General features: G+C 36.2%; 1 protein-coding gene and 1 pseudogene across 21 annotated transcripts in view; one reads left to right on the top strand and one right to left on the bottom strand.

Moving 5' to 3' along the window:
• NRXN1 (neurexin 1) overlaps positions 1-27,476 on the top strand; it is a 1,163,035-nt gene that overhangs the window by 208,654 nt on the left and 926,905 nt on the right. The window lies entirely within an intron of this gene.
• Positions 1,571-1,680, bottom strand: LOC126024874 (uncharacterized; annotated as a pseudogene).

Raw genomic sequence — 27,476 nt, 5'->3', positions numbered from 1 at the left:
AAAACAAAATCTGTTGTTTTTAAGCATGTTTTTGATCTGTTTCAATTTTGGTGTCTTCCATGAGTGGTTTTTCTCATCTCAAATCTGTTGTTTAAAAAATTAGCTTATTTTGGGGGAAGTAGGGAAAGGGAAAAAATAGTTTATTTTTGTTACTTGTTTTTTTTAAGTCCATGAAATAGTTTACTTACCAAATAAAAAGTGACACTTTATACTCAAAAGTGATTAACCTATGGGCTGCAGAGATATCATGAAGATAGGGTGTTTGGCTTGCATGCAGAAGGACAGTGGTTCGAATCCCGGCATCCCATATGGTTCCCCAAGCCCGTCAGGAGCGATTTCTAAGCGTAGAGCCAGGAGTGCCGCTGGGTGTGACCCAAAAACAAAACAAAACAAAAAAGCAAAAACAACAACAACAACAAAAAGTGATTAACCTGACCTAAAGGAACTAATTTTTATCTGAGAAGGGCTAATAGGTTTTAACTCTGTTTGATTTAGCTCTAACAGACCTTTGGCCTGGACTGTGATATTTGTGAGGATTCTGAGCTATCTTGAACAAAAGAGAAAAAAGACAAAATAATCATTGGGGATAACAACAGTGGGCACTTTTCTCATTAATTTTTTATGTGTACATTTTTTTCTGAGATCCTGACCAGGAAAAGTTATATAGTTATGAGAGGGCGCAAGTATTAACTAACACTTAGATATTCAGTACATGATTCAAAGCTGAAAAGAAGGGATTCTAAATATGTACATTTTTTTAAAATCTTGATTTCTTGATGATAAGATGAGGTAACTATGTATCCACAATCATATATCTTAACACCATTGAGCACATTGCCTTAGCAATAATGCCTTAATTTATTTACTTTTAACTGGCCAGAGAGATAGTACAGTGAGTAATGTACTTGTCATGTAAGATATTGGCCTGGGTTGAATTCCCAACACCATCTAGAGTCAATCCTCTGAACCTCCTTAGGAAGGATCACTGAGAACCACTAGGGTGAACCTCAAATTAAAAAATATAGATTCACACATTGAGTGTAAAAAATGTTAAGCAATAAAGAAAGGAAGGGAAGAGATGAAAAAAGTTAGCCAAGAATTTAGTATAGAAATCCAGATGATTTCATTAGTTTTTACTTTCATGTTTTTACGTTCTGGTTTAGGTTAAAATAGAAGAAACAACTACTAAATATATGATAGTGTGTTATAGACAAATTGCACTGGCCCAGTTCACGAGGTAAATGCTATTCAAGATTATTGTTATAGGGAACAGAGTATAGTGAGTGAGTTAGGTACTTGCCTTACATGAGGACAACTCATATTCAATCTCTGTCTCACATATGATCCCCTGAGCACCATCAGGGCTGATGCCTGAATACTGAATAAGCAGTATGCCCTGAATACAGCCAAATATGGGCCACTCAACTCTCAACATATATACACATTTGAAAAACCTTTTAAAAGATGATTGCACTAGTGATTCTATTAAAATAAAATAATTGAATTCAATTCAGCATAATTAAAAGGAACATGCAGAAAGTTTTTTTCTGTTTTGTTTTTGTTTTTATTTTTTTGTCCCCCAATTCACAATACAGACCAGGCAAAGGGCCTGGGTTGAAGTGTATATGGGGTGCATTTACTGTACCTCCTCTTTCTATACAGTGTAAAGGTCAGAAGGTTTTTGATAGTTGAAAAAGTACTGTGAGCTGGTCTATGGGACTTGATCTTTATTTTTGCTCATTGGCTTTTATTAAACTTGGGTTCTTCATGTGACGGAGACGAATTTGGGGTCTTCCTTTTCTTAAGGATTGGATTTTCATGAATGTCTCTCAGATTCTTGAGAAATGACACTGCTGCTTTGAAAATTGGCAAGATTCTGGAAGTACATTTCTCTCTCAAAGAAGTAGAGACATGATTTACAATCATAAGTTTTCTAAAGTAAACATGAAAAAAAGGGAGGTCAAGGAACCTGCCTTGACTAGAAATCTGTGTGAAGCCTCGTTAAATTGACGGGCCTGCCAAGATCTTGGCCAACAATCAAATTAAATGTTGATTCAAATCATTCCATATACATTAGTAGATGGAATATATAATATATGAAACATTAATGTTTCAGAGACTCTGGAATTTAGAGAGGAAAATAAAGTTTTCTGAAGGAGGAAGTGTTTGAGTTGTTCTTTGGAAAACACTTAAAAGGAAGATTTCTCTCACATTGTGGTGGCATGTAGGAATGAAAAAATATTGCATGTGGGAAACCAGTTACCCTCATTTTTGTGAAGGCAAATTTGTTCTTCAGCTTTAGACCCAGTCTCCTTTCTACATCCTCTCAGCCCCATGGTGTGGGTCCTCCTTTTTCCTCTCTCCTTTCTCACTCCTGCTTCCTGAGCTAACAGTTCATGCTCTACCCAGTGGGATTTACTTCCTCTGAAACTGTTCAGTGGTGTCAAACTATGGCCCGCGGGCCACATATTGTATTTGTATTTGTTTTGTTTCTTCATTGTGAAATAAGATATATGCAGTGTGCATAAGAATTCATTCATAAATTTTGTTTTTACTATAGTCAGACCCTCCAATGGTCTGAGGGACAGTGAACTGGCCCCCTGTTTAAAAAGTTTGAGGACACCTGGTCTATGTCAACACTTCAAACACAAACTTTCGCAGATTTATCTTTTTCTAATCACTGACAAACCTGAGAGTAGAGCAGAACAGCAAAATCCTAGACAAAGCTCTTCAGTCTGCTTATCTAAAATCTCCCTGTTATTGTTAACAGGGATCCTTCCATTGTTTTCTTCTTTTCTTCAGTCTGTTCCAAGCTCTGTTGCCTAAGCTTCTCTGCATAATCTCACCTTCACCCCAGATCTATAATGGTAGATAAAGAGCAAACCTGGCCACTTGCCAGCCATACCAAGGAAAGCATCTCTCAGGTATGTAAGGAGAATTTGGAAACCTTCAGGCAAGATGATAACCCTGACCTGATTGAAAATGACTTTCCTAGGAATACTGTTAGTGGGCAAAAGCCAAATGGAATCATGCCAACCATTTGTAGCCTTGGGTTCATGAGTTCTTCCATGACTGACCCTGTGGCTTTATAGATTACACCTTCCTGTTAGGTTCCAGAGTCAAAGGAAAAGACCACAAAATTGGAGTAAAACTAAACAATTCTTTATTCCATCAGCCATAAGCCACATAAATCTCAGAGGACCCCAATCAAAGTCACAAATCTGATTATATAGGGAGGGGAAATAGAAAGGTACTAGCTTCTGGTGATCTTTAAAATGATTGGCTATCGACTAGAGTATCATCGTACTCTCTCTCATGTATTTTCCATATAGGCTACCAGGGATGGCCAGAATTTCAGGGTGGTGCTAATGGAAATAGGCTTGAGAAAGCCTAATGTGGTTTACAACACATGATCCTTCCAAATAATGCCACTCCTTGTTCTCCAATTCATTATGCTAAAACGAGTGATTCATAATAAAATCATAGTTTTATTGTGAATGGTTATTTCTTCTTATATTGTTGCATCTGCAATACAAAGAAACAACATGAGGAGAATTCAGAAGGCCAACTGTTGTGTGAGGGGTAATGATTCTGAGAGATATATTAGACACATAAAATAAGTATAGTAACTTGAACTAAGTATACCATCAGATTCATGTCTTAACAGCAAGGAAAATAAGATTTCTCACTTGCTTAGCAAGGAGAGAGTAACTAAGTAGAGTCGGTAGGCTGATTTGAGTGAATAAATTGACTTGAATGAGAAATATATCCTTTTTTCCAGACCTCCTGCCTGACCTTTTGAAGTTAGGGATTCAAGACAAGTCTGACAGATTCCTATGCTGAGAATTCAGTAAAACCATCCTTGTTTTACAGATTCTCAAAACAAAAGAAAAGCACCTGGTGATTATGTATAGAGGTCACCTGCAGTTCTGAAAACTAAAAACTGGAACCAAAAGTGGGAACTCACTGGGTAAATCAATGGAAATTTCTATTTTCATTCAAGTCCTTTCTTCAGACCTTCCACCTTCCCACCACCCACTGTTAATCACCTACTGTTCCATGCTAGGGAAAATAAAAACAACCAAACACATTTTTCAAGTAAAAAACAACCCTGAAAGAGCATCTAGCAAAACCAGTCAGCAATATTAAAATAACCTATTAAGATGGATTGTAAACTAACACATTCACAGCCTCTGCTTTTGCTAAAGAGTCATCACTTTGGCTCATCAAAATGAGCTATTACCTGAATACCATGCCTTTTTTTTTTTCTTTGTATAAAAAGCCTAAATTTTTCTTTCACTTGTTGTCAGAACAGATACCAGGTGTGCCTATGAAGAGGAAAGGATCAGAATTGTCTATCAGAATTGCTTAAGGAAATTTTCCAAGGCTATGTTTCCAAGACTATCCTTCTGTTATCCGCCATGCATCCTTTCCTGTTCACAGAATAATCTTCTTTCTCATATGAATCAGTCTAGGCAGTGATGCTATAGATACAAATTGGAAGCAATGTCCCTAATCTCCTCAAATTTAAATTCATCATGAGCCAATAGTGTTACCAAGTGCCTGAGAAAATGTACTAAATAGTTTGTGATGGTAAATGAAGAAACAGAGACATCATGTTTTAATAGTGGGTGACTTGTTGGAAGAATTTTTTTATTGGTTAGGATGGCTTTGTTAATTTCTCTGAATCTTTGGCAAAGATTATCTATCAGATAAAACAGAAGGGAAGGCTAAGTGTGAAATAATGTTATTCATAATCCTCAACATTTACTAAGCATTCAATGCATGCTAGCTGGAATTGAGATGGCCTTGACAGGAATTCAACTAACACAAAAAAGATTCAGAACAGTCTTTTTTTAACCAATTTATACTTCATTTTCTTTGTGTGTGTGTGTGTGTATATATATATATATATATATATATATATATACACACACACATAGGCAGGGGGAAAGCAGGAAGCAAACCGAGGATATATTTGGTGGGAAATGTGCACTGGTGAAGAGATGGGTATTGAACATTGTATAACTGAAATTCAATCAAGAGCAAATTTGAATTCAATTTTTGATTCAACTCATAATAAATCAAAAAATATGTGGATGTACTCAAATGGATTTTCAGTACCAACAACAAAATCTATTGATAAAATAGCAGATTACACTGTTTAGGGCTTGAAAGATGGATGTGTTGAGGAAAGGACTGCAGTAGAACAGATCAGGTCAGAACACATGGAAAACTCTAAGTTTGGATTTAGAGGAGTTTTTCCTTGTAAGGATATGGTTGAAAATATGTCAAGATCCTAATGTAACTCTTCGGAATTGGTAGAAATAGGACTTCCAGAATTCTATCTGGAGAGGTTGCTCAGCAAACTGGTATTCATGCATTGTAGGCCGTCCTGGGTTTGATCCTCAGCACCCTAATAACCAACAGGAGTGACCCTAGGTACTTAGATGCCCCTCAGATGCCCCTGAGCATCACCAGCACAATGAAGACAAAAGCCAATCTGGCCTGGATTGGGCCATGGGGAATTTTTTGTTTTAGGCCATGGGGAATTTCCTGTCTTTCACAACCAAGATATGTGCCCATATCTTGCTTAGTTAACATATTAAGTATGACAGTGGAACAATGAAACCAATCACTTTGATGTAAAACAGTCACATGGGGGTGGCTGTGACTGTGTATGTCCCTCAGTAACTGTCTTTCTGCTTGGACACTCACCTACTACCAAAGGAAGCAATTACAAAATTTGGTACAATCCCACACAGCGTCTCCTATGAAGCTAATGGAGAGGTTGTGTTTTTTTGGAGTATGGATGTCCACCTTCTTTCATTGAAAAGAGAAATTCTGATGCTCAATGATTTTTCTCATATTCATTCATACACTTTTTCTCCTGTTAGATAAGAATACTGCTGTAGCACATGGAATAGTAATTTCATATATTTGAGTTTTCTTATATTTCATATATAAGTTTTTCCTTAGATTTCAGAGTATGTAATACTATATATATTTTAAAATTTTTATTTAAAGTGAATTTTATATTAAAGTGAATTACGAATCTTTCACAGTAATATTTAAGGTTCATAGTGACAATGAATCAGAGGCATTCCCCCCACCAGTGTTGTCTTCCCTCCACCCCTGTTTCCAGTTTGCATCAAATATCTCCCTCCTTTGCCTCCCAGACTGCTAGTGTAACTGGTCCATTCTGTGTATAGCTTGTTGTAGATTGAGTATTGATTCTGTTGTCATTGACTTTGGGTTTGGTGTTTAAGTCTTATCATTTTTTATTTCTACTCAATGTTCATAAGAGTGTTGATCCTGGTAGCATCTATCTCCCCCCTCAATTTATGAGGCTGAAGAAGATGATTCAAGTTATGTGGTTCTGCTAAAAAAAAAAAAGAATACAAGAAAAAAAGCTGGGAGGAGTCCTTATAGAGGTTATAAATATCAATTTAAAAGAAGAAAGGGAAAAAAGAAGAAAAGCATAACAAGAAAAACAAACAATAAAAGCAAAAACAAAACCAGCAACTACAAAAAAATCACAACAGCAACAATAAAATAAGAAACAAACAAATAATGAGAACAAAAAAAAAAGAAAGAGAGGAGGGCTGGTGTGACAAGATTTTGTGTGTTTTTTTTTTATTTGTTTGTTGTATCTTGTTTTGTTTTTGTCATAGGCACAGTAAATATAGGGGAAATTAGAAAGGGAATTCTCTTGCCTAAGAGATACAGGGTTTCTCCGCCCTTAAAGCACACTGTCATAGGAACAACTACAGGCTTTGTACATGCTCATTATTGAATCCTAAGGTCTTTTTATGGTGCCAGGAGACTTTCCGCTCAGTTGTGGATGATAAAATTAGGCCTCTGTAACCAGAGATCTTGGCATTTACACAGGTCATAGGATGAAGCCTAGGATAGAGTCTTTCTTTACTGTTTTAGAAGTTCTGTCCCATCACTATAATACTATATATGTTTTTATTTTTATTCATTTAATTTTTTTAGAAGCTTTTATTGGGTAGGATATGTTTTAATGTAAGGAGTTACTGGCTACCTAATATTGTCACTGATTTACTCTTTCCGGGGAGACAGAACCTTGAATGCTTGATCTGGGTTCTGAATTGAGAGCCCCAGAACGGATGCTGTGTCTGAGCTAGTTGGCATCTTCCATAGAACCATCTGCCTCACTGATATGTTTAGTTTTCTCTAGCTATAATGAGTTGGCACACTTTGATTTCACCTTACTATTTCCAGACTTTATCATGTATTTTATATCACTGCAATAAATGCCAAAGTGACAAGGATCAGCATAAAATTTTTGTGATTCTTGAACAGTCACAGCTCGCAAAGATGTGCGTTGCTGGCAGAATTTGGAAAGATGTGTTTACTGGCATGCTTGAGTCTAATAAAGTAATCAGTCTGGCTTCATCAAAGCAATGGGCTGGTTTATGTGTTTCTAGAGGGACTCATCTCAACTGTTCACATTTAAAGATCATCCACTTTAGGGCTCATTTTCACAACTTATTATTCAAACGGACAGTTTGTTAAAAGGACACAAATAAGCATCACATTTTGCTTCCAGGAGCAATGTAAATAAAAACTTGAACATTAAATCAGCTTTTTCAAGTGATAACATCTTAATGTCGTGGTTATATTGCCTATATTCTCTGAAATAAATTTATTTTATTTATTCTGAAATAAATCTTTGATCCTGTGTTATTCAACATCCTAAAGCTTTCTTAGGAAGTCAGATCTACATTTTTAGACATTATGCAGCACATGATTTATTTTGAGTTATAGATTATTTAATCATGACTTATAACATTTCTCATTAGACATCATTCTAAATTATTGTCGTCCTCTGCTGGTTGTTAAAATATATTGTTTCTCCAAACCCATGTAGACCTTGTGTGTGTGTGTGTTTTTGACAACAAATGGCAACAGTAATTGAAAAACAATTTAAGATGACAAATATAGCAGGGCCAAGTGGTGTGTGAGGACTGAAGGAAATAATATGTGAACTGTTAAGTGATCTTACGGTCAAAGGAGAACCTTTGCACACACAGATGAGGGTCCCAGTGTGTTAGGGTTCTTAGTCAAAGACCACAAAATTGGAGTAAAGCAAAACAAAATTTAATCCATCTATCAACAGCTTCAAACTGACTGGTGAGAGACATCTCTCACAGGAGATGAACCCACCCCAGGGCACAACCCAATTTATATAGGGAAGGGATGAGTAGGTTCTATAGGAAGAGGATAAGTTGGTTCTAGCATCTGATGATATTTAAAATAATTGGTTGTTGTCTGTTTCTACCACTCTCATTTTCACTCATTTTCTACTCATTTTCTACCACTCTCATTTTCAGATACCTGAATGGCCAGGTAATTCAGGGCATTGTTAATGGGAATTTAGTCTTGAGAAAGAGAAGTTGAATATGTGATCTCTGACAAAATGGGATCTCTCCTTGTTCAGAACCCAGGGAACCACAAGGGGAAAAATAAAGACACGCACACAAGAGAAATAATTTTTATCAGCTTTGTAAAAACAGCAAAAGACTAAAATTTTACTAGTTGTGGGCAAAATGAATATTCTTAAACTGAGACCAAATTGATCCATCTGACATAGATCTGTCCATAAATTCAAGGCTTTATTTCTCCCACAAAATATCAGTCTAAGTGAATTATATGACTTCATTAAGCTAAAGATAAAATATGGATTAAAGGGTGTGTGCAACATAACAAGAGGAAATGGGTTGTAAAGGTTAAACTTTTAAAATAAACTTTTCCAAGAAATCATCTTTAATGTTACTGGAAGTACAGAATTAAGAAAATAATAAATTTTAGATGTGTTTATTTCATAACTGCCAGGCAAACAATAAACAGTGCTTCATTTTCAAAAACTGTTGACATTTGTCTGACTAGAAAATAAGCACAATAAGTAATGGTTATTCAACTGAGGTCAATGTCCTGTGGCTAACAGAGAATGTTGACCTAACAGAAATATAGGGGTTTTTGGCAATGACAAAATATACCTGCCTAGCCATGCACCCTTTGCATTGTCCTCTTAAGATAGTGACCTCTTACTTTGCTGATGTCAATAAAAGATTGCAAAAACTTAAATAAAGCCAAATGGTGGTCAGGATAGGTTTGAATGAGGCAATTAATTTGACTTCTACACGAGGCTTGCTAATAAATGGAGATAGGAAAATCGAGTTGTGGCTGAAAATTTCTAATTCCTCCAACAATAAAGCTTTGTCACATTCATGGCACTTGCTGATGTATGGAGATAAATTGCCTGTCACTTAGTGTGGAAGATATTGCTTAAGTTGTACATTAGATGCATATTAAGTTGTGGAGAAGCCCACATTTAGTCTGTCTGTCTCTGCTGGCTAATGCAGCTCATTCATAATGTCATTTTCCTGGATGTGCTGAAACTGCTAGGTAGCATAGAAGTTATTTATACATCAGCATGGTTGGGAGCACATCACTGTTTTCCACTTTGCAAAGGGGCCAAGGAAAGCTGACAGGCCTGGATTTATGCAGAAGGTAATTAGCATGCTTCCTACATGTGGACTGGGTTGTAGTGCTGAGTAATTACACACCTGAAGTCAAATTTTCTTTTTTCTCTCATGACCCACTTACTTACACAAATGAAATTGGCCATTCTGATAAACATAGGATGTTTCTGTGTTCCTTTTCTATCATAGAACCCTAATGTCTTCTCTAAGATAGATTCTTGGATATTTGACTTGGATATTTTATAGTTGGGGTCCAGTTCATACTTTTGGCAAATGCACATTTCTGAAAGGAACCATTTTCATAGTTTCCTAGCCTTCTTTCATGTACAACCATCAATCCACTCCTATACTCTCTAAGCTGGCATAAGGCATGGCACAGGGCAAGTGCCCTCTCTGATAAGGACATGGGACGTGTGAAATTTAAATTGTTTTTTTTCAGGCAAGCCATGAATTGTTGTTCCTTTAGGCCCTCAGCATGAGATACCTTTCACAGTCGTAATCTCTCTACACCATCTGGTCTTTGATAAAGATGTTGGTCTCAGCGGTGAAATGAAAGACAAATACGAGACTAAATTAAACTTACAGAGTGGGAGAAAATGGTTATTGTTGATGCTAATCATATCTTTGGAGTGTTTCATCAAAGGATCTTAAAAAATTCTTTTGGCCTCAGTTTTAGTGTTGAAGATATGATATTAAGGTAAAGTAGCTACATATGTAGGTTAAGTAGTTTGGCAGTGTATGGTAAGACTGGAGTCAATAATATTTTTCAGTTTGTAAATTTAAAAATTGTGGTTTTCACAAGGCCAGTGAGGTGGCGCTAGAGGTAAGGTGTCTGCTTTGCTAGCGCCAAGGAAGGACCACATGGGCGTCCCATATGGTTCTCCCAAGCCAGGGGCAATTTCTGAGTGCTTAGTCAGGAGTAACCCCTGAGCATCAAATGGGTGTGACCCGAAAAACAAAACAAAAAAAAAATTGTGGTTTTGATTCTGTGGCCACAGGATATTTAGAGTTTATTTCTGGCTCTGTTCTCAGTAGTTACTCATGCCAGGACTAGGGGGAGGGGTGCATATGTGGAGCTGGGTATTGAATTTAGGTCAGTTGTGTGCAAGGCAAGTGCCTTCCCTGCTGTACTAGCCTTTTTACGGTACCCTTTTAGGTCTAAACAACCTTTAAACTGTTTATTTTTATATAAGCCTTAAGAGTTATAGGATTTGGGTTTTAAATTTCATTTTGTGTTCTTGTAATTTTTAAATTTTTTTTTTTTTTGGGAGCATACCCAGTGGTGCTCAGAAGTTACTCCTGGCAGGATTAAGGGACCACATAGGATGCCAAATATCAAACCTGGGTCTGCCACTTGTAAGGCAAAAGCCTCACCCACTGTGCTATTGCTCTGGCCCAATTTTTTTAAATGTTTAATTTAATGCTTCAATCAATGCTTTATTTAATATCTGTGGTTAAGGGGCTGGAGCAGTGGCATGGAGCCGTAAGGCATCTGCCTTGCTGGCTTCCCATATAGTCCCCCAAGCCAGGAGCGATTTCTGAGTGCATAACCAGGAGTAACCCCTGAGTGTCACCAGGTGTGGCCCAAACAAACAAACAAAATCACATAATGTACACCACGCTTCACCAGTTTCACCAGTGCCCATTTCCCACTGTTGTTGACTCCAATTTCCCTCACACCCTACCCTTGCCTACCTCTGAGACAAACATTTAACTCTTTCTCTCTCTCTCTCTTTCTCATAGTGGTCCTTTCTCTATCCTATCTGCCAATGTTCCACTATGTTTGACATTTTTTTTAACCACTTCAATCTTTCATATAACTCTTTGTGGCAAATAAGAATTTTATTAAGTGCTTTATTTATTGAATTACCATAATGGTGGAATAAAACTGGAGTCACTTAAATTTAAAAAAAAATTACTTATCAGGGGCCGGAGAGATAGAGCTTGCCTTTCATGCAGAAGGTCATCAGTTCGAATCCCAGCGTCCCATATGTTCCCCTGTGCCTGCCAGGAGCAATTTTTGAGCATGGAGCCAGGAGTAACCCCTGAGCACTCCAGGGTGTGACCCAAAAAAGAACACAAAAAAATTAGTTATCAAATATAACTACTCTGTAGAGATAATGATCTAAGTAGGGTTACTATATAATTTATTATGTAATCTGGGACACCAGTCAAAGCTATAAGGTATCAAGAACTGTTAATGTTTACACTGTAACTAGGACCTATAACTAGGACCACCCTAGGAAAACTAGGAAATACCTTTCCTTATTAACTGGTAATGAAAAATTATAATTAGATTATCAAACTTGCAGCAGATAACCTACATTCTACTCCAGTGTTAAATGCCAACTTGAAATTCTTTATCTTTCCCAAATGTCCTATTTGAAATGGCAACACCTTTTCCTCTAACCTTTGGTCCCTGCCTATATTTTGTTTTTGTGCTTATCATATAACCTAATTATCTTTTTTCTTTTCTTTACTTTATTCTTCTTTATCATATAACCTAATTATCTTTTTTCTTTTCTTTACTTTATTCTTCTCAGCATATACTGGCTAGCACTGATCTTTTAAAGAGAATGGAAACCCCAGAGGAGCACACCATTGAATGTGGGAGTTTATGAGAAACTTATTTTGATGACTTTTTAATAAGCAGCTTTTGTTAAATTTCTATATCTATTTTATTTAGTGGGGGTCACATAAAAAATCCCAGTCGAAAGGTGTCACAAGTGGAAACTATTTATAAAAACTTTTTAGTCACGGAAAGTAACTGAAATAAATATGTGCCCCGTGCCTGCCAGGGGTAATTTCTGAGCACATAGCCAGGAGTAACTCCTGAGCGCTGCCAGGTGTGACGCAAAAGAAAAAAAAAAGAAAAGAAAAAAAAAAAGAAAAATTAAAAACATTACTGTAATAAGGCCCAGAGACAAGAGAGTTAAGAGCTGGGAGGGCCAGCTCACAATTTGAAGCTCACCACAAAGAGTGGTGAAGGCTGTTAGGGAAATAACTACATTAACAACTAGTATAACAATGTTAAAGAATTCGAGAAGTAGAATGCCTGTTGCAAATACAGGCATTTGTGGGGGAGGAGGATGGGCATTGGTGGTGGGGATGTTGACTGGTGAAGGGGGGTATTCTGTTTATGACTGAAACTCAACTACAAACATGCTTGTAATCATGGTGCTTAAATAAAAATTTATATATATAAAGACTAAACATTTTCAAAATCCCCTACATTGATTTTCTGATGCTACAGTATTTGTTGTTGTTTTGTTTTGGGGTGAAGACACATCCTGCTGTCAGGGGTTATTTCTGACTTCTGGCAGTGCTCTGGGAAACATTAGGAGTTCCTAGGATAAAACCTGGTTTGGTTGCCCAAATGCAAGGTAAGCACTCACCTGCTGTGCTCCCGTTAAAAGAAATATGCAAGGGGCTGGAGCAGTGGCAGAGAGGTAGAGCTTTTGCCTTGCAGACCTAGAAAGGACTGTGGTTCAATCCCCTGGTATCCCTTATGGTTCCCCAAGCCAGGAACAATTTCTGAGCGCAGAACCAGAAATAACCCCTAACTGTCACAGGCTGTGGCTACAACCCCCCCCCCCCCCAAATACACAAAGTGCTCTTTTGTTTCATTGTTCACAGGGAATTTCCAAAATCAGGCTCCATGCATTCTCTGACTGTGTCTGAAGAGAATCATTCACTGCCTCTTTTAGTTTCTGATATTTCTTCCAATTCTTGGCTAGTGGAAAATTTGCTATTAGTCACTCTCTGGAGATGCTTTGCTTTGTGTCCAAATTCTCTATTTTATAAAGACATTGGCCACCTGAGACTATAATTCACCTGGTATTCTCAATTTGACTTTTTAAGTTCTACAAAAACCCTGTAGTTGATATATTGAGGACCAGAATTAGTATATACATGGTGTGTGGTGGAGTGGTTCATACCACTTAACAAATAAACCTTCCCTTTGGTTTCTTCATCAGTACAATTCTAAGTCATTTTAAGAAGAATATTAAAAGGAAATGCGATTATAAGTTAAAGATGAAAGGTTTTGGTTTCCCCAGCACCGCTCTGAGGAAGATCTGAAAACTACTGGGTGTGACTTCAATCTCTCCCCCTTAAAAAAGGATGGATTTTAGTGTTTAGATGGAACAAGAAAACTTGTATAAGACAATGAAAATATATATATATATATATATATATATATATATATATATATATATTGTTTTGTTTGGGGGTCACACCTGGTGTTGCTCAGGGGTTACTCCTGGCTATGCGCTCAGAAATTGGTTCCTGCCTTGGGGGACCATATGAGATGCAAGAGATCAACTGAGGTCCATCCTTGGTCATATGCAAGGCAAGCACCCTACTGCTGCGCTATCGCTCCAGCCCTGAAAAATGTATTTTATAAAAGTGTGTAATGAATTTTTTTATTTGCTCTTGTTGTTTTTATTTACGATTAAAGTCAATTGAGGTTAGTTGTTTTTCACTCGGGCAGTAGTTCTATGAGGTTAACTTATAGACTATTGAAAAATTGTTAACATAATAAAATTATAATTCAACATAATTATAATACAATTTCATTGCAATTCATTCTCTCTCTTTTCCTGCTGCATGCTAAACTATTATTGATCCATCTTAAATGTATATATATTTTTTCATGCACAACTACTATAGACAGCTATTTGAAAATGATCTTGATTTGCTTCTTCTCTGTTGGAGTAAATTCTTCATCAGGTATAAAACCTATACAAGCCATTAATGAAATGCACCTGGGATGATTAAATGTATTCCAGGTGTAAGGATAAATAACATTTTAATGTGTGCATTTATTTCAAGATGGGAAACATCATTCCAATCTGATTTATCCTGATTTCCTAGCATACCTACAGAAAAGAGGTGGTCAAAAAAGTTGTGCAAATTTATTAGCAATTTAAAGACATCAAGTGTAATTTTGAAATCAGGAGCTCAAGACAGAAGTTGCCATGATAACACCCCACTTGGTGAATTCAAGCTTAAAAGACCTGTTCAGTTTTTTCTTATGTTGAGGTATGTTCATAGTAAAAAGATCATACTAGACCTATTAGCCAGCAGTTCTGACATTCTGACTTGATTTATTGCTCTTTCCCTTATCTGGTAAATAAAATTCTGGAAAAAAAGTTTGTTTCTCTAATTGTTCACTGATTAACAAGTTCATTGATTAACATCAATATGGCAGAGTTGAGGAGTGAGGTTAATGTTCCAACTTAAAACACACCACCAGTGAGTCAGCATATTTCTACCAATGATCCAAGGTTCCTGCTGCTCTCTTCTACCATGACTCCTGTGGAACATCATGTTTTAATTGTTTTGTTTTATTTTTGTAATTTTTTTTTTTTTTTTGGTTTTTGGGCCACACCCGGCGTTGCTCAGGGGTTACTCCTGGCTGTCTGCTCAGAAATAGCTCCTAGCAGGCACGGGGGACCATATGGGACACCGGGATTCGAACCAACCACCTTTGGTCCTGGATCGGCTGCTTGCAAGGCAAACGCCACTGTGCTATCTCTCCGGGCCCCTTATTTTTGTAATTTTTATTGTAATCGTACTACATGCTTATGTTAGAGTTGACACATGTTTTGATGCACCCACACCTCTGCACACTAAAACTTTGATGACCCTTGACCTATGCCATCTTATTACCAGCAAACCACTTTTTCTTCACCCTCCATCTCCTACCTTCCATGGCATTTTTATCTCTGAAATTAGGACACAGGATTCACCATCTTTTGTTCTCTTCCTTTCCTTTGTCTTCTTACTCTACATCACAGGTAAGAGAGAACCACTAGTATTTCTAAAAAAATAAAAGAAAAAGAAAAAGAGAGAGGGAAGAGACAGAAGGGGTTTGGTCCACATTCTGCATGCTAAGGAGTTATGTCTAGTTTTCTGCTCAGGAATGATCTCTAGTATGCTCAGGGAACTCTCAGGAAAATGGAATTAGACCAGGTTCAGCCACACAGGGCAAGCATTTTAACACTGTCCTGTTTCTCCAGTCCCATCCCTCTAAATGTCTTTCCTTAAGAAAAATGAGAATGAGGCCAGAGTGATAGTACACTCAGTACTATTACCCCACAAGCCTGCCAGGAGTGATCCCTGAATGAATCCTGAGAGCCAGGATTTAAGCTCTAAGCACTTCCAGGAGTGATCCCTGAGCACTGAGCCAGGAGAAAGTAACCTAAAACTCCTCTGAATGTGGCCCAAAAACTGAAAAAAGAATAAAAGGAAAAGAAAGCAAGATAAACAGAGAAGATAATATCAAAGTATCAAACATAGGAATCACAGGAGAATGTTTATGTCTGATAGTGTTATAATCTAACAGCCATCACTAAAAATTAATTACACATTCACTGATAGCAATATATATACATTTATATATATTTCAACAAGAATTCTTTTGAGACTTAATGATTATTTACTTAATATTGATTTTTTTCTCAAAACAAATGAAATACATTTATGATCAAAAGAATATTTCAGAGGCTAGAGCAGTGGTGCAAGCAGTAGAGCATTTGCCTTGCACATGCTAACCTAGATTGGATCATAGTCAATCCCCCAGCCTCCAATATGGTCCCCCAAGTCAGGAGAATTTCTGAGCACATAGCAAGGAGTAACCCCTGAGCATCACCAGGTATGGCCCAAAAATAAAAAAAAAAGTCTTTCAGAACATATTTGCATAACATCTGAATATATAACTTAGTATATGACAAGGCAAAATGATAAATGAGTTCTTGTCATCATTCTTCTTCAACTCTTGCTTATTTAATATACTGTTTTGATTCTTTACTTTTTGCTCCATCAGTAAACAAATTTACAGATTAAAATACAGCTTTTGTAGAGCTACTGAAATGGAAAAATGAAACTATCTTTGAAGGAGGAGAGATAGGAGATTAAAGTGCTTGCCCTAAAGAACCTTTTATACCACATGATTCACAAACCTTGTAGAGTCTAATCCTCCTAATTACACTTAAGGTAGGTTTTGTTAGCTGATAATCCCTGCTAGGGGTCCTCTGGCCTCCTGAGAACCATTTGGATAGATGCCTACTCCCAATCACCCTAAATGAGGTTATCTTTATAAAGTAATGTGCATGTTAAAAATTAAGTATCAGCATTTATAATAAATGTAGAGGGGCCAGAGGAATAGTACAATGGGTAGGGCTCTTCTTGTCTTGCACACGGTCAACCCAGGTTTTATCCACAGCATCTCATCTGATTTTTTCATGCACTGCCATGTATAATTCCTAAATGTTGTTCAGGAGTAATCTCTGAGCCCCCCTAGTGTGACCCCACCCACAAAAGAAAGTAAATAGAGAATTGAACCATTCAACTTGAAGCATTTGCTTTGCAACATCAGATGACTTTCTTTAGTAATAAGCATTTATTCATTTGTAGGGATGATTTCTAAGAACTACAATCATTGATAATTTTGGTGAATCAGTTTAAAATATGTTTTTCTAAAACATCTGTTCTAAACATATATTATATTAATTTAATTTTTTCAAAGAATAGTGTAACATGCATTAGAAATTGCATTAAAAATTTAATAATAGGACATTTGGATATGTAAAATTTTGACCCAATTTCAATATTAAATAAAATCTTTTTTCAATATATCATAAGTGAATTGAAAACATAATAGAGGATTATTTTATGAGTTTTTAGAAATAAAATATACAAGCTGTTATTGCATGTTTCTATGAAATAAATAAATTTTTACAAAATGTATTAGGAGCCTCAGAGTTTTCATGAAACATTAACTACCATCCTTCAGATAAGCAAAAGGGCATTTTGATAATTATTTTGTCTAGCTGAATTTTAACAGAAGCTAGCTAATTAAAAATAATAGTTATAAATATTCAAAATGCCAACCCAATTTAATCTCCCTTTAATATTTATTTAAATGACTGTGGAGAAATTGTTTTCTAGTGAAGTTGACACCAAGCAACAAACTTTTCAAGAAACTCATAGAACCAAGTATGTCAGAATAAACATACCTTAAGCAAGACTTATCCATTGTGAACATGTTAAATCTTTAGCAAAATACCTGATATATTTGTACACATTGAAACATATATATGTATATATATATATTTAGGTCTTTAATAGTATTTTACTTTAATACAGTGAATTAAATAATAATTTAATGCTTGCAGTATGCTTTATATATAACAAATTATGCAGAATACAAATTGTATTGATCAGTAACTTCAATATATGGTATTTATGACAATGTATTGTTTAAAATATGTATGTATAATTGTGAATAATGTATTTTGAACCAAATACATATTATCACATAGCAGGGGTTCTCAAACGTTTTAAACAGGGGGCCAGTTCACTGTCCCTCAGACCATTGGAGGGTCTGACTATAGTAAAAACAAAACTTATTAACGAATTCTTATGCACACTGCATATATCTTATTTTGCAATGAAGAAACAAAACAGATACAAATACAATATGTGGCCCACGAGCCATAGTTTGAGGACCACTGATATAAAGAGATAATATTCTGAAGCCATACAAATGTTAATATATTATAAACATTACTGCTCTTGATTAACAAAGAAAATATGATTTTATATAAGCTCACTTAACTTTGAACCTTACTTTCATAAGTATAGTCATAATTATAAAGCTGTGTGAGCCACAGATTGGACCAAGTATCTATATTGTTGAATTGAGCTTTTAACATTACAAAAAGATAGTACTAGAAGATTGGGAAAGGTAGACAATAGATAAGAATGATCTTAAATTAATTCTTCATAACATTATTACATTATTAAAATATACATTAATTGCATAAGAGGTAAAACCAGGGTTTCTTAAAATAATTGAAATTGAGAGATGAGAACATCAAGAGTTTAGATGCTGAAATTCTCCAAGTTTCCTAGAGAAGATAGAACTGAATTTATATGTAAAATGATGAATATTTACAAACTAAGAAAAATAATGTATTAATACATTTAGTACTGTAAGGAAGAAGTAAGCTAAGGATTACAATAAAAAAAACCTGATTGCTTTCTGTCTTGAAAAAAATATCAAAAGTCTAGAAAAGCTTAAAATTCTTGATGGTCTTGATTGTTACCCTTAATGTGGCCTTTGTTTGAACAGTACGTTCTTTAGGACCAAACCTACATCATAGTTTTCCAGGTTCCAAAGATGGGTTATGTATGTCAGAAGCCTTCCTGCTTTGCCCCTAGCTTCACTTCAAAGGCTTTGGTCCCAGTAGGCATCATCAGGACCTCTAAAATTTCACTGCACCTATTATGTTATTTCTCTTATGATATGTTCCAGAATCTTTATTTGGATTTTTTTATTTGACTTTGTCTAGATGAGCAACAGATTCCTTTAACTTAGTTATATCTTAGTCCTATTATAAATCTTTTGTTGTTTCAGTGAACATTTACAGAAAACTCATTCCTTTTAAGTAGCAGGCATTGTGCTTTCCCCCCTTTGAATACAGGGGTAACCAGGGTAGAGTCCTTTGCACAGATCACAGGCTAGGCAGGACAGCGAAAGCATGAAACTCAGCTTTGGTACAATAATGATGCAGGAGCAGAGACTACAATTCTCTGAGGGCATCTTGGTTCCTAGGTTCCTCAATATTTTTCCTTTATTTATTTATTTATTTATTTATTTATTTTTTGGAGGGGGCCCACTCAGGAGTTACTCCTGGCTATGTGCTAAGAAATCGTCCTGTCTTGGGGAGGACCAATGGGATACCTGGGATAAAACTCAGCTTTGTCCTGAATCAGCCGCATGCGAGAAAAATGCCCTACTCTGCACTATTACTCCGCCCCCCCCCCAATATTTTTCAAGAATGAAAAAATTGAATAGTATTTATTGGAGCTTTAATGTAGAAAAGTTAATTGGAAAGTAAAGAATAAGGAAAAGGAACTCTGTGAATGGGGATTAATTTAATAGAGGATTTTCTAATTTTGTGGCTGGTTTGTTTAGGAAAAGTCTGTGCAATTTTTAGAAGACTCTTGCATCCTTATCAACTGATCAAAATGTTACACCAGAATAAAAAGATCCCACGAGTGTCTGGTTGTTCTGATCCTTTGGGTTTGGCCATTTGCTTTAGGCATTTACATATTATCTTCATCTCTCAATGAGTCTAAGCTCTAAGGTCGAATTCTATGATCCAGTAGAATGTTTAAGGTTTATTCCAGCTGGTTGGGGTTGAAGTGTTTGTTAGGCCAATGGGGATAGATGGATTTGCTACCAAGGGGAAACTGAGGCTTTCTGTTTTTATAAATATGCTTTTAACTTTGAAAACTCTGGTGATCAATGATAGCGATTGTAAATTGTGTCCCTACATTACTTATTTTCATTCTAATTTAAAGTTTTTCATAAACTAAATGGTACCTCAGTAAATGTCCTGTTCAAAAATAATAATAATTACAACCCTGATAATTAGTAACACTAAGCCTATATCTTATTGCCAACGATTTAGAAATAAAAAAATCTGGAGCTGGAGGGATAGTATAGCATATGACCAACTGAGGTTATTTCCTGGCATCTTGTATGTCCCCTGAGCACACCCAGGAATGATTCCTGAGTGCAAGCCAGGAGTAACCCCTGAGCATCCTTGGGTATGACTCAAAAACCAAAAACCAAGAAAGGATTAAAAAAAAGAAGTGAGGTGAATCACAAATTTAGAATTTAGATCTAGATTATAGAAGGCCACGGAAGAAAATAGCAACATAAAATATATCATTGACTACTAGTGGTAAATTCCTTATGGTATCTCTATTGCTGGTACCTACCTCTCGTCCTAACATTGGAGGAACTGTGGATGGGCTAAAGAGTGAGAGAGGTAATCCTCCTCTCACCCTTCTCTGCTTCCTACAAGGCTGGGGAAAGTTTTCACTAAAAAACCCCTAAGCACCTACCAGGACTGGATTGTTTACATCTCAGTATGTTTTAGGCCTTCACCTGGCTGGTGTGGTTGTGACTTCTTGAATCTTCATTTTCCAGCCCTCCAGTTTATCAGGTATCAGACATTGCTTCAATATTATTCAGCACAGTATGTATACTTGGTCAGCATACATGAATATGATTATGTTGATTTTCTTATCATTATAGTTTATTTTTATTTCAGGAGATTTATCATTCACTAAGGATTAATATAATTAATTATCCAAAGTTTAATTTTGAATGTTTATACCCATATTTCCTTAGAGAACTTTAATATTCTCAAAGCAAATGTCATCCACTGGCATGTCAATTATCATTATTATTGGAAACATTTGCATTTTCTAAATGCAGGGTAAGATTAATCTATGAGGATTAGCTTTACAAATAACATTCAAAGATTCTTTTAGAACTGATAGTTGAATTCTCTTAACTAAATATCAAAATATTTTTAAATATAACTTCCTTTACTGTTGCAAAATAAGGGGGAGAATATTAGAAATTAAAACGCCTAAGAAATTGAAAGTAAAGGTCAAACATAATAACTACAATGGAACTTTCAGTTTGCCTAATATAATCTTATGTTTAGAAGATCATTGAATTTTGATGTATAATATACTAACCCATCTTTGACTTAGTTGTGCTATCTTTCACTTAGGAGTTTACATCTTTTTGAGGAGGTGATATAAATGGGTACTTCTTTCAAGTCAGTTGTGGTTTCTGAGTTCTGTTTGAATAACCAAAGCTCCAGGGATGGTGAATGTGAAGAATAAACAATACCCCGGTTGAATGCAGTTTTGACTTATAAAATCTCTGTGTGCTAAGGTTGTATTATTCACTGAAAATTGAGAACTTTATGAAATCCTTAATAATGCTTATGGCTGTTTGAGTGAAAAAAGTATAGATCTATATAAACCAGATCTATATCTGGTTTAGTTCCTGTTCAGTTCTTTGGTTACTTATTTTTTTAATTTATTTTGAGGCACACTTGGCAGTGCTCAAGCACTATTCCTAACTCTGTGCTCAGGGAACCCTATGGAACTGTGACTCCAACTTTGATCTCTTGTGTATAAAGCATGCACTCCAGCCCATTGAGTTTTTCTATCTCTCTGGATATTTAGAAATGTGCAGCCTTTTAGTAATTTGGAGATTTGAGACCTCTCTATATATAGCCTGAGTACAAATCCTTTGAATGATATAAATTATGTCAATATTTGTCCCTGTAAATAGCTTGTTTTTATATTTTCTTATCTATTTTTATTGAGAATAACATTTAACGTCAATGTTCTTGAGCATCTATAAATATTCCCAGGGTTTCTTGCTGTATCTATTTTTTGTTTACTTGTTTTTGTTTTGGGGCCAAATCCAGCAGTGCTCAGTGTTACTTGGGCTCTGTGCTCAGAAATCGCACCTGGCAAGCAATATAAGACACAGGGAACCGAACTTGGGTTTGTCCTGGGTCGACTGCGTGTAAGGCAAACACCTTACCGTTGTGCTATCATTCTGGCCCCTGTATCTACTCTTTTTAATATAGAAAAACATAACAGAAACATTAAATGCATATTTGAAGCCTATTACTGTATGTCCTTGCATTGACCTTCAGCCTTGGCTGTTCATTCTATCATTTTTTTCATTGTTCTCCCAAACCTATGAAGATTTTGTTCTCCCTCCATCCCTTACTCTCTCTCTCTCTCTCTCTCTCTCTCTCTCTCTCTCACACACACACACACACATACACACACACTTGTACAATATCTAACTTTGCTTCACAAACTGAGTCATCTTAGAACCTTCTAATTTCCATTATCACTGTCAGTTTCTCTAAGTTATGTCTACTTTACTTTTTCTTTTCTTTTCTTTTCTTTTTTTTTTTTTGATTTTTTAGTCAAACCCAGCAGCACTTGGGGTTACTCCTGGCTCTGTGCTCAGGAATCGTCTCTGGTAGGCATGGGGGGACCATATGGGATGCTGGGATTTTAACCACCATCCATCCTGAATCTGCTGTGTGCAAAGCAAACACCCTACCGCTGTGCTATCTCTCCGGCCTCTCTATCAACTATTTTTGTCTGACTTTCTTTCCCATGTAGGGTTCCTTCTTTGTACTCATGCCACAGTCATCTTAGATCAGACATTGAGCTCCTCCTGGAACCCTGCTAATTTTTTAGCACCCATTTTTTAGGTTCTGGTACATATATCCCTAAGGTAGTATTTTCATTATGTTTTCCCTGCCTCCAAAATTCTGTAACATCTTACTCTGCAGACTTGGGAACCTATTTTATTATCCAGCATCTTCCAATTCCAGCTGTTTTTCCTTGCTTGCCCATCATTATTACTGACTATGATAATGTGACTTTACTCAGAAAGCTGTTTTTCTTTGCACCAGTGCTTTCAATATTACCCAGGAAATGGTTCTGAATCTTTTACTCCTTGCAAATATACAGTCTGATTTAGACAGCAAATGGGCTGTTTGCTTGACACTAAAATTCACCCATCAGTTCTATCCATAATCTGGTGAATTATTTGAACATGCTAATGGTAGGAGACTACAATTTTAGTCCAGATGTAAGGTGGGCATAAAAATAACAGTCATTGCTAAGAAGATTTTCTTGGAATGGATGAAATTTAGAATCTACCTTAAAATGTAGGTGATTCCTCTACTGAAGTCATATTACAGCCAGTAAGGTGTTGGTCTTGCATGTGGTCAAATATATTGCTTGAGCCCTGCCAGGAGTGACCCCCAAGAACAGAGCCAGGAATAAACCAGGAAAATAGCTGGTTTGGCCAAGAAACCAAATTAAAAAATATGCTTAAGTGACTGTTGGATAACCCAACATACATATTTGTTTTTAGTTTATAAAAAAATTATATATAGTCAAATTTTCTAGAGTGAGGTTACAGAAACCCCAGCTTTGAGGGTTCCTTATAATTACTGTTTACATTGTTGTTTCTATGATTTATTTTTAAGGGCTCCTGTTTATTTTTTATTTACATTTTCATTTTTTTGTGAGATTGCATCAGATTAACCTCTCCTGTTTTAATTTTTTCTGTCTCTCTTTGACTCTGTCTCTCAGGCTCTCTCTTTCTCTTTCTGTCACTCTGTCTTTCTGTCTCTGCTGTCTCTGTCTCTCTGTCTCTGTCTCTCTCTGTCTCTGTCTCAGTCTCTCTGTCTCTGTCTCTGTCTCTGTCTGTCTCAGTCTCTCTGTCTCTGTCTCTATCTGTCTCTCTGTCTGTCTCAGTCTCTCTGCCTCTCTGTCTCTGTCTGTCTCTCTGTCTCTGTCTCTCTCTGTCTCTCTCTGTCTCTGTCTCTGTCTCTCTGTCTCTGTCTCTGTCTGTCTCGGTCTCTCTATCTCTCTCTGTCTCTCTCTCTGTCTCTGTCTGTCTCGGTCTCTCTGTCTCTCTGTCTCTGTATCTCTCTATCTCTGTCTCTGTCTCTCTCTCTCTGTCTCTGTCTCTCTCTGTCTCTCTCTCTGTCTCTCTGTCTGTCTGTCTGTCTCTCTCTCTCAGAGCTGTGATGGGCAGAAGGGCCAAATAGAATAGAAATCCCCTTTCGTTTTTGTGTGTTGTTGGCTGGGTGGGGAGAGGAAACCTGCTTTATCCAAAGTTCTCAACAAAGGAAAATCATGCTCAGCTGATCTAGCTTCCCTTTGCTGTAGAGTTCAGCATATGTTGTAAATAATTGATTGAGCTAAATGGAACTCAGGGATCTTCTGGTCTGTGTGGCCAGATGGTATCTAGACGTCTGTGGAGTTCTGACAAGACCTTGCAAAGGCCATGAGACAAGGGCATAGTCAAGTCTGGAATATCCTCAGATACATTAAGTTAAGTGAGATCTGGGAAAGACAAAGATATAAATAGTCTTTTTGTTTTGGGCTTTTTTTTTTGAGGTGTTCATAGCAGTCAAAATGATCCAGTTATTCTTTGCAAATTGGGATTTTAAGGTAAAATCTCAAAACTTCATAAAAGAAACCTTTGTGTCTCCTGTCAAATATAAAATATTAGTTGTCAATGATTCCTGCCTCTACTGTCTTCCTGTTATGATCAGTCTTGCGGTAGAAGCATCTACAGTGTGGGGCCTGACATTAGCTCTAAATCTTGCTTCAGAAAGAAATGATTATTTTCATCATTTTTTTTGATGAGCATATTCCATGTTTTTAAATCTGAAATCACTGAGTCTGGTGGTATTTGTGAAGAAATAATCAGGTCACATAACCTGGTACTGAGCTCACCATTCCAGATTAATCCATATGCAAATAAATTTCAGGGTTTTCCTGATCATTACTAAACAATCATATAAGTACAGAGGGATACAGAGCTGAATTCTCTATGCAGATGAGCTTGAAGACACTTGACTGTATAACCAGTATTCAGATGAGCCCAGTAAAGTCAATTCCTTCCTTTCTACCTTTCACTAGTTTTACTGTGACTATTATTCCACTTTGTACAAAGGCCAAAAATATGTGTGTACAGTCCCATTTTTTCTCAGTTATTTTACTCATTCTGACTTATTGATCAAAATACTGTATTAGAAATATAGAGTTGCAAGGTATTTGCCTTCTACAAAAACAACCCTGAATTCTTTCTCTGGTGCCTAGATGATCCTTTAGCCCCACAAAGGAAAGATCTTTGAGTTCGGTGTCAGGACTAAACCTTGAGAACTGCTGAAAATGGCCTCGAACAAACCAAAAAGAAAAAGAAAAGAAAAATAAGCAATCAAGCAAAATAATAAACAAAAACCAAACAAACAAAAAACTCCCAAACATTGTACTAGTACAGAGAATTTTTCATCATATTCTATATTATGTCATTTTTCTTCAACAATGAATCCTTGAAATTTCTCCAGTTGTTAAATATAGTTGTACATTATTTATTTCATTGTAGTAAAGCTTTCATTTAATGATAACTTTTCCATTTCATTCTTGATTAGGGGACATTAGAATCATTTCCAGTATGTGACATTATGAATGGTGTTGATATTAATAATATTTAAATCAATGCCTAGCATTTGGTAAATATGCATTTTTCTCTGTTGAATCTGTATTTAGGTGTGAAGTGCTGACTACGAGATAAGCATCTGTTGAGCATTCATGAAAACCACTATTTTGTCAAAGTGATTGCATTTCCTTATATTTAACTTAACTTATATACTTAATGGATGACCTAATAATAATTTTAATAATAATTTCAAAATAAATAGTTAAACATCTGCACTGAAAAATACAAATTTTTGAGAAGGCAGCAATCTGACCTTAGAAAATGAAGACCATGATCCTGGTAGAGGGAATTCTTATGTATTTTGTGTATGAAAAATACTCAGCTGTACTTATACTCCATAATACATGACATAGAAAGCTGTAAACATAAAAACAAAATGAAAACATTTGGGACTGCAGTGATAGCACTGCAGGTAGGACATTTGATTTGCAAATGACCGCCTTGAGCTCAATCACTGTTCATAGGAACTATTCGTTCCCTTGAGTTAGCCTGGAGTAATTCCTGATGCAGTCAGGAGTAAGCACCATCTGATGTAACTCCTACAAGAAAAATATTAAAACATTTGCTTCTGCTTACAGTTCAAGTTATTTTAAATGAGCATAGTCTTGCATAGCTACTAAGAGAATGACACCATGTGACCATTGATAATAGTATTGCTGTGTTAAGTTCATATGTGAAGGAATGTTTCCAACGGAAACAGGTTTTGCTCATTTTTGCAAACTACCTCCTCCTTCTTCAAGGTATTTTGGACCACCTACCCTCATCCTAACAAGCTGCTTAAGGGCCTCAGATTCCAGTTATTTTGCCCATTTAGAGAAGTTTTCTGAATAGAACTGGATAAAGCCAATCTCTGGGAGATTAAAAATAAAAGTGAGCTGCATCTCCAGGAGAAAAGCCCATGCCCAGACAATGGTTTGGTGCCAATTAGGAGAATCTCTCCAAAGCAGCTGTGTTGTACGCAAGTACAGCTCAAGACTGAAGAGGTGAGCCCCATTCCACAGCTTCCTGTGTGGTTCCCTTGACAGCCAGTTGAAAAGACTCACATTGTGATTCTTGCTAAGGGTAGACAGAACAGACACAAAAAAAGCACACTTAATTGGGTTCCCTCCGACGTAGAATTCTTTATGATCAAATGGACTGCTTGGGCAAAGTGATGCATTGCTGAGCCTAAAGTACTTTATATATAAAAACATTTGATTTCGATGTGGAAATCAATAATTTAATGTTTTGGTGACATTTGAAAATAATTCTTGAGGAACATTTACTTTGTTCCTCCTGTTTAAGAAAAAATATTTTGTATGTGTTTCAGTATTACAGCCAGAGGGTCACGTTATATTGCTTATAAGTGTAGTGCCATTTAGAAAACTAAGTATTCAACATATTTCCCTAGAGCATTTCTATAAACAGACAAATTACTTGCTGCTAATTATTAGGGTTTTTGAACTGCTAGAGAACAATATATTATAACCCAATATGTTGTTATACTTCTAAAATCAGATATGTATTACAGTGTTAGTAAAATGAAAGTATTTCTGTACTCAGAATACTATATATTTTATTTATAAATTTTATAGAGGCCATCCTCAACAGTGCTGGGGAAATACCAGGTCTATGTTGAGGCACTGGTTCCGTGATTTCAACTTAGGACCATTCATGTTTTGGCATCTCTAGTTCTCTAAAAATCTTCTCTAGAGTTGTCACCCAGCACCTACTCCTGTATTTTACCAGAATTTACTTAGTTCACTAAATGCATTTATGTCAAGAGACAAATTTGACCTTTTTAGCTAAAAAAAAAACTATTGCTAAAGTCACCAAGTTCCCTGATCTAATATTCCTACTTCTTCACTCTTTTATTTGACTCAGCAGTAACAGGTCCCAACCATTATCTTTGATCTTTTATCTCTTCTTCCAACTCAGTTGACCTTAGTATCCCAGGATGCTCTGCTTTCTTACCCACCATCTTCCTCAGCCATTTTTACTGACTTCTCTTGCTTTGTTGACCTTTAAATGTTGATTGAAAAGGCTAT

This window comes from Suncus etruscus, chromosome 12 (genome assembly GCF_024139225.1).
Source record: "Suncus etruscus isolate mSunEtr1 chromosome 12, mSunEtr1.pri.cur, whole genome shotgun sequence".
Classification (NCBI taxonomy): Eukaryota; Metazoa; Chordata; class Mammalia; order Eulipotyphla; family Soricidae; genus Suncus; species Suncus etruscus.
This window is presented reverse-complemented; position numbering and strand designations above follow the sequence as displayed.